The sequence below is a fragment of the Piliocolobus tephrosceles genome, chromosome 13, assembly GCF_002776525.5.
Source record: "Piliocolobus tephrosceles isolate RC106 chromosome 13, ASM277652v3, whole genome shotgun sequence".
Classification (NCBI taxonomy): Eukaryota; Metazoa; Chordata; class Mammalia; order Primates; family Cercopithecidae; genus Piliocolobus; species Piliocolobus tephrosceles.
Genome location: NC_045446.1, coordinates 70,185,024 through 70,194,450, shown reverse-complemented (window position 1 = coordinate 70,194,450; position 9,427 = coordinate 70,185,024). Strand labels below are relative to the sequence as shown.

Genomic DNA, 9,427 nt, shown 5'->3' with positions numbered 1-9,427 from the left:
ACTATAAGTTCAAGAATGATTTACTCACAATTTAGTAATAACTTTGTGAAAAGTACAGTAAAATGTGTGAGCAGTTTTAGTTATATATATTATTTGTTGGACTCTAAAGTATTCCACAGGTGTTTTGATATATGCCTGTTTGGGGTTAGCGATGTACTTTTCTGGATAAACATCACATAAGGATTACACATTTATCTTCTCACCAAAACAGGCTCCTCTAGTCCTCTAGTGTATGTAAATATGACTGGTCACCTTTTTCGCTTAAGCTCAATGTGATAGTTCTGACTTCACTCATTTGCTTTCTAGCAGCCTCCCCATGTTAGCCTTGCCACATGGTCAGTCTTCTGTTTGGTACGTTTTATAAATCCTAAAAGTTCTAGTTCAAAAAGAGTTCTAATAAACCAAGCATGGATAATTTCATTCATTTCTTCTGAGGTTGCAGAATTTGCATCCATTTTTTCAGCAGCTGTCAAAACTGTTGCAAAAGCCTATGAACAGTCCACAAGGTTGATTAGCCTGCAACACTCTAGGTCGAATTTATATGCTATGCAGATGTCTGGGGCGATATTTGGAATGCACCGTTCTTTGGTTTTCAGTGCTTCATTCTTTAGATAATAGTAAGGATTGTTGAGTGCAGTATGGAGGACAATTCATGGAGCAGCATCTAAATGCTCACGAAGGGCATGGGCAGCGCTGAAGCAGACCACCTCATGGAGAGGCTGTGTCTCAGGAGGCAGAAACTGTTCTCTCACTAGACAGTCATGAAGTTCACAACATTTTCTCTGAGTACTTCAAATTTGGTTTGCTTCCTACTTCTGCTTGACTCCTTCATTTCCAGTAAAGACTTCTGAAGATGATAGAGGTCTGTCTTCTGAAGCCCCTTTGATTGACCCAGAAGCATCTTCTTCCTCTTTGGTTTCATCGAAGCTCTGAAACTGGGCCAGGAACTTCTCTGTTCTCTTAGCTGTGCTGCCAAGGTGATTTTCACAAGAAGATTTAAAAGCCTTGAAACATTCCTCAAGTGTGGTCATCAGTTCATCGTTTGCCAACATCTTCAGCAGCTACAAGACTGATGCATACTCCTCTGAATTCCGTATGTTCTTTTCTAAACATGTGCGGTACAACTCTCTGATCTGTTGACCTTGTGGATACTTGGGAAGAGAAGAGGTGAACTTATGAAGACATCTCAAAACCAGAAAGTAATTCATATGATACACATGAAGGTTTTCTAGTAATAATTGTGTTTCCTCCTTCAAACATCTCTCATTGGTCAAGAGCGCAACTTGCTTTTCTACGTACCTCCTAAGAGATGGAAGATGTCAGATGTTTTCCCATTGATTGTTTGATAAAAAATTTATTCTTCTTTTGGCTTCTGGAAGATTAAAGCACAGGACACTTAAGGGCTGGGAATAGAAATGCTCTAATAGAGAAAGCTGGTCCTTTTATAAAGTTTTGAATTTAGAAATCATGATACAAAAAGATGTTAGAACCTGCAATACTTTTTCATTTATTTTAAAGGGAAACTGAGTTGTAAGAAGTAGCTTATTGAGTACCACAGTCAGGTGCTCCTTGCAAGACAAAAATTGGAACAATTCTATGCACAATAGAGATGATACTGCATGAGGAAACAATCGGCGGATGATAATAGATGTGGCAATTCAAAAAATGAATATTAGTGAAAATTCATGCAGATGTTGACTGTTGATAATTATGAAGTCTTGCAGTACTTTTGTGGCAAAGCTTTCCATATCCTTTAAGATAACCACAACAGGAGGAGACTGCCATTGGCTAGAAGTAGTCCTCTTTTTGCTTGTCATTTTTGGGTCTGTCTTCTGTGTGACAGTCATATACCAACTGGAAAGTGAGTCCATTAAATAATGTGTCTTTCTCTGGGTGAGCTGAACACTTTCCCCTTCTTTGGATTTTATATCTACACAGCAGTTCAACAATTGTGAGATCAACTTTTGCAAAAAAAAATGTTTCATATCTGGACAGTCTTTAGCTTGCAATGAGACTACATATGGTGAGACTTTATTCTGAAGGGCCTCTGTTAGACTTCTGAATGTTAAATCATGATCTGTGACATTCACACCAAGAACAAGAGCAGCAGTTGGAATTTCTCTGAGTTTTATTTGACAGCCCAAGTCTCTTGAATTCTTCTGGAATCCAGAATGAGATTTTTGCAGAAATTCAATTAGATTGTCAAACAAGTTTTTATTTAATTCCTCTTGTAGTGGCTCATTTTCAGATTTCATTTGCTGCCATATCAACTAAGTTCCAAATTGAAGCTTACTGTCCTTAGACTCATTTTTCCCTTTGTTAAAATAGTCCTCCATTGGCACAGAGATCTTTCTCTTTTTGGAGTTTGGCTTAAAAACAAAGCAGCCCTTGGACACTGAGGAAGTGGCTATGGTCCTACTGGCTCTGTGGATTCTAGATGCACCGGGAATACCTTTTGACTGTGATCCTGAGTGGAGAGTAGAAGAGTACAGGTTAAGGAGAGTACTGCAATTTCAGAACACTAGTGGATTCTATTGTCCTTTTGTGATTAGACTTATTTCAGGGTCATATCAGGTATTCTTCTGATGGTACTTGATAGGACACTTTAAGTACATAGATGAGGGCACTAGCATTTTGAGCTGCATGGCCTGGTCTTACTGACTTCTTTTAGACCAGCATCTTTAGTGAAGGTACTTACCTCTTCTATCACATCCTTCCATGTAGCCCACTTCCCAGTTACACTGGTGCACATCTAATGGCCTAGAACCCAAGCCCATCTAATACATATACCCTCAGCTCATATACACCCTTTTTCTTTGGTCTTCCTACCTTTGCATGTACTAGTTTATAATTTAGAATATTCTCACCATCTTTTTTTCCTAGGGATATCTCTCACTTCCTTTGAGACTCTTGGTTCTTCCTCTGACCTCCCATAAGACACTCAGATTATAGCTTTATAATAGATTTTGCTTGTTCTGTCTTTGTATGTATAGTTTTTACGTGGCTGAATGTACACCATGGTTAAGGAAAGGAATCGTAATAGATATTCAACAAATATAACAAATAGATATCAACAAATATTCAACAAATAGATATTGGACAAATATTATTCAGTATAATAGATATCAAACAAATATTTGTAAAATACATTAAGACAGTTTTTTTTTTTTAAGTTATATACCAATCCGGGGCATAAATTAGCATAATTTGTGGGTACTGGATGAGGAAAGGATAATAAAGATAGGGCTTAGGTAAGAAGATTGATTACATACCTCTCTCTAACTTCATGGGGTGGAGACTTTCTTCTTTGAAGTTTTATTTAAGACGGAGTCTCGCTCTGTTGCCCAGGCTAGAGTCAGTGGCGCGATCTCAGCTCACTGCAACCTCTGCCTCCCAGGTTCAAGCAATGCCTCCTCAGCCTCTCGAGTATTTGGGATTACAGGTGCCCGCTACCATGCCTGGCTAATTTTTGTATTTTTAGTAGAGGCGGGGTTTCACCATGTTGATGAGGCTGGTCTTGAATTCCTGACCTAAAGTGATCCAACTTCCTCAGCCTCCCAAAGTGCTGGGATTACAGGTGTGAATCACCATGCCTAGCCCTGAAGTTTTAACATATGATAAAAATCAAGATCAACAGTGACATTGTCCTAAATATCATCTATCAACCTCTTATGAAATAGCAGTCACATTGCCAGTTAGTTTATCTCATTCTAAGCCACTACTTAAATTGTAAATAGTAATTCATGTGAATTTGCCTAGTGTTTTATGATTTCCTAAGTGCATGTATATCTATGATCATTGAAATTAGTATTGTATAATGGTTAACTGCACAGACTTCAACTTTGCTTGAATTCTAATCCTGGCTGTATCATTTATTGACTTTTAACCTTGGGCAAGTCTATTAACTTCCCTGAAACTCTTGTTTCCTTGACCACAAAATACAGATAGAACATTTCTTATGGGGCTGTTGTGTTTATGAGTGGGTCTCTAATACACACTACATATGTTGCATTTATTTTTGATTCACAGGAAGCAACAGGAAGTTGTGTTTATGAGTGGATCTCTAATACAGGCTACATATGTTGCATTTATTTTTGATTCACAGGAAGAACAGGAAGCAATTAAAAATGTTAACGATAATGTGGATAATCACCTTTTTGGAATTTCACATACAAGTCTGTGAAATAAGAGGAGATTTTATTATCCTCCACTTAGTGGATAGAAAAATTGAGACTGTTACCATTAAACTTCTAGTGGTTAAGTAACTTTCCCAAGGACCCAATTACAACTTGAAGGTAGAAATTTTATCCCAGGTTTTCAGATTCAGAATTCAGCATTTTCCCACTGTAATAGATTCCCTACAACCTAAAATAATGTCTCATTGTTCTTTCTTTGGTTTACTGCTCTTTGTAGACTCAGCTTAAATTTGTGAAAGGCAAGTGTGAGGGAAAGGAGAGATTTGTGTTTAAATGAAATGCAGGTATGAAAAAAATGAATTTAACTATTCATCCCTACTGAGCAAGTTTGAAGAAAAGAAATTTTCCTATTCTCTGCAAACCATTCCCAGTTACCATGAATAGTCAGTGAAAGAAAAAAAAATATTGGCTCCATTACTTTATTAAGCATCTTTTGAAAGGATATCAAAAGAACTTCATTTATAAAATCTTGTAAAGGTATGAAAACATTACCAACTACAAAGATAAATGGTTGAAATGAAATGGGAACTGATCTTTTTTGACAAGAATTTCAGTTTGATAACCCTGGCTGTTTTTCCCTTAAATGTACCTTCTGAGGATTTGGCATTAATCAAACTACATTTTAAATATACTGTTACATTAAGGAATGCACATTTGTCCTCAGAGATAATGTTCAGTCTTTTTTACTCTTTATCAAAGCACATTTTAATTGACTGGGAAATTAAGAAATACATTTCCTGCATATAATATGAAGAAATATGTTCACAACAATAAATATTATAAAAAGAGGTTTATACCAAAAGCATACAGCTAGATCTAGTTGCAGAGCTATACAACTTGGCTCTGTTTGAGACTACATCTAGTTTAATGTAACTTAGATCAGTTTTAGCAACTAGATAGCACTGTAGAGAAGACATCAGGATTTTATACACACATATATACACACATACATTGTGTATATACAGATATATATATATATACACACACACACATATATGAAGAGAAGCAATTTTCAAATATATATATATATATATATATATATATATATATATATATTGCAGCAATGTTTACCCTTTTGACCAGGAACATTAGATTGCATCTGTATATTAAAGTGTGACATGGAAGTAGCTCCTGTCCAAAAACCGTCCTCAATCTGTTAAGCCCTGTTGATCTCAGAGAGGTGATGGAGAAAAGAGAAGTCATCCCTCATTCCAAGACTTTTACTAAAAAGACTCCACATCCAGGGCATGGCACTATATATCATAATTTTGTTTTTAAAAAAGAGAGAAATGGCAGAAATAAAACTTTGCTCTTCTTGCTTTTAAAGATCAGAAATTCTAATCAGTTATGTTGAAAATTAAGTAATAAATAAAAATAATGGCATCAATGATTTATATTTGTATCATGCTTTACCATTTTCAAAGTGTATTTATAGCCACTGTTTCAAGTGATCCTCACACCAACACTGTTAAGCGGGATTTAAGTCAACACTACTCTGCTAAGATATGACTAATGAAGTAGAAACTATTATTAGTTCCATTTTACAGATAACATTTTTTAAAATGAGTTTCTGAGAGGTCAGATGATGTGCCCAAAGTTATGCTAATAAGTGGTCCAGCTTAAACGTGAATCCATTCAACTTGAATCAGAGCATGGTATTGGCTCCATTGGACAGTGAGATTGTTAAATCCCACTGCGCTCATTGGCAGGGAAAGCCTGGAAGTCAGCAAAAGTCATTTCTCTTGTGAGTCAAAATAGCATAGCCAGATTTTGACACTTTTCAAATTAAATGCTTTTCTATGTTACCATTGCTTATTGTTCATTTCTTTACCACATAACACCCAGTATAGAATAGCATACAGTACATTTGGTTAACTATCCATCTCTCTCCTTGAAACTTGAGTTACACACACAATTCAGGGCAAAGGCCTAACAGTTTATCATGTGTTCCCATTACAAGATTTAATATAGTAATTTCTGATTCTCTTTCCAGCCTTATGATGGCATCCAGCCAGAAGCTGAATGTTCCTCTACCTTCAGTAGACAGTTTACAACCTGAACCCCTCCAGGCATTAGTCCTTGCTCTGACTCGAGAGTCAGCTCACACTCAGAATTCTGAGTTGGATGCCTATTTTTAAAGCTGAGGACTCCTCTTCCTGAGTTTTACTACCTTTCAGCAGGAGCAAGGTGTATTAGTCTGTTCTCATGCTGCTAACAAAGACATACCTGAGACTGGATCATTTATAAGGGAAAGAGGTTTAACACGGCTGGGGAGGCCTCACAATCAGGTGGAGGGCAAATGAGGAGCAAAGTCACATCTTACATGGTGGCAGGCAAGAGAGCTTGTGCAGGGGAACTCCCATTTATAAAATCATCAGATCTCATGAGATTTATTCACTACCACAAGAACGGTATGGGGGTAGTGCTCCAGTGATTCAGTTATCTCCACCTGACCCCATCTTTGACATGTGAAGATTATTAAAATTCAAGGTGAGATTTTGGTGGGCACCCAGCCAAACCATATCACAAGGGAACTTCTCTCTGCCTCCTTATTGACTCTTCTCCATAGCAGTCTGCACCTGTTAATCACTTCAAGAATGAACATCTTACCATTATTCATGTTGCCTTTGGAATTATACAAGTTGGTTATCCTGCTGGTGGCGCTGTGGTGGAAGCGTTCTGATAACAGGCACCTTTTCACACTAGGTAATGTTCTAGGTAATGTGAATCTCATGGCTGTTACACAAAGAGGTAAACGGAGGTGGCGCCTTCCACTGTGTGCTTTAATCATTCAAACTGCCGCCCATTCCTGATATTGGGCACTTGGGCTGTCTCTTCCTAATTCATTCGTCTCCATGTTTTTCATTTGATACCCTTTTCCTTCTGATCTAATGTCTCTAGTCACTAAATTTACTTTCTCACAGTCTACTGATGCCTATAACTTATCTCTAACGCAATTTACGTTTACTTTTCGTCCCTTAACTCTGCTGATTTCTTCATCCACTTGCTTAACAAATATTCAAAGGTTCAAAATGATTTGACTTTTTAAAAATTAGTAAACTTTACTTTTAGAGAATTTTTAGGTTCACAGCAAAACTGAGCAGAAAGTACAGTGATTTCCCATATATCACCTAACAACGGTTGTACATAGCCTCTTCCTCTATTGATGCCCTGCACCACAGAAATACATTTGTTACAGTCAATGGACCTACATTGACACATCGTTACCACCTGAGGTCCATAGTTTACTAGGGCTCACTCCTGGTCTTGTACATTCTATGGGTTTTGACAAATATATGATGGCATGTGTGTGCCATGGTGCCATGGTAATATTGTACAGGATAGTTTCATTGCCCTAAAAATCCTCTGTGCCCTGCCTATTCATCCCTCCCTCCCTCTTAATCCCTGCCAGCCACTGATCTTTGTACTGTCTCCAGAGATTTGCTTCTTCCTGAGTGTCATACCAGTGAAATAAACAGTATGTAACCTTTTCAGATTGGCTCCTTTCACTTAATAATAGGCATTTAAGATTCCTTTATGTCTTTTCATAACTTAATAGCTCATTTTTATTAGTGAATTGTGAATGAATTCCATTGTCTGGATCTACCACAGTCTATGTATCCATTCATCTACTGAAGGACATCTTGGTTGCTTCCAAGTGTGGCAGTTATGAGTAAAATTTTTTTTAAAAAACCATCAAATAGGGGCCTGACACTCTGCTGGATACTATTCCATAGACTCTGTTAATGATTCTCCGACTCCTCAAGATGGTTAACTATTTGGAGAAGTAAGGCTCAGAGAAGTTAAGTGACATGACCCAAATCACCAAGTTGGTGAATATAATTGTCAGGACTCAAACTCCATGTATTTTAATACAAAGTCCACAATTTCATCAACTGTCTAGGGGAGGGGATGCATACCTCCCTACCACTCTCCCTTGCTAATGGTAGACATTGCTGGTTAGCTACAACATACTTGCTTGTGAAGCCTAATTCAATACAAGCTGTCAATATCAATCAATTATCATTGGCATACATGATGAAACCTATTTGGCAGCCTTGCCATGACCATGACATACGCATTCAATCTTTGACAACATTTTGGCTGACACCAATGAAGTATGGATTTTATTATTAATATAACAGCCTAATTCAGGAAGAAGCTATATGTCCTTATGGTCCTTTTATAACTTTATGGTACGTTAGTAATGATTCCTTAATTCTGTTAAATTATTGAAATCCAGTTCTTACTAGCCTTCTTCACTCCTATCTTCATGCCTATGCCTCGCTACAGGCTGAATGTTCTAACACTGGACCTTTTTCCTTTACATAAAAATGCTTCCCACATATGCAAGTAGGAGTCGAGCTTCAGTTACCAGTGCATGTGGAAGAAAGTGCCCATTATCATTAGGATTGTAGACCAGCAGACAGACCTTGGAAAGCACACACATTCTAGACTGTTGTGTGTTGACAGATTTTTACTTTTCCTTGAGGTTCTCAGTATATCAATGCCACCTAATTTTATATTTTCTGCTTTTAATGTATGACTCCAATCCTGTCACTTACTTGGAAGGATTATAGTTTTGATGTCTGGGTTTATTTAAATCTCAGATATTTCTATTGGAAGCCCAGTATTTTCTATACCATGCAACAGTTTGCTATGAGATGAGCAGCTTAAAACATTATACATTTATTATCTCATAGTTATGGATCAGGACTACAGGGACAGCTTAACTGTGACCTCTGCTCAGGGACCTACAAGACTAAATTCAAGCTGTTAGCCAGGCTTCATTGTTATTCACAGACTTGAATAGGGAAGAATCTGCTTCAAGCCTACTCAGGTTGTTGGCAGAATTGCAAGTGAGTCTGTCATGAGAGAGTTTTACATGATATAACTTAGTCAAGGGAGCAATATTTCATAATATTTTTTATGTTCTATTGGTTAGGAGCAATTCACAGATTCTGTTCACTCAAGGGGAGAGGATCATACAAAGACCTGAATATCTAGAAGAGGGGAGCAGGGGACCACCTCAGTCTGTCTACCCCAAGAAAGTAGTTTAGGGTGATAGGAATAGAGCCAATGAGACTACAAAATATGAAATATTATTTAGAGAAACCTAGAATAGATCCTGATGGCAACATGACCCAGAATGCCTGGGGAAAAGCAATGTGTACGTGCATTCCCATGAATGCCCGCTAGGTGCCAGCTACCATTCCGAGAAGGAGAATTCA

The 9,427-nt window shown here is 37.5% G+C and overlaps 1 pseudogene; it reads right to left on the bottom strand.

Moving 5' to 3' along the window:
• Positions 1-302: 302 nt before the first annotated feature.
• On the bottom strand, positions 303-2,270 carry LOC111540789 (annotated as a pseudogene).
• Between the last annotated feature and the right edge of the window lie 7,157 nt (positions 2,271-9,427).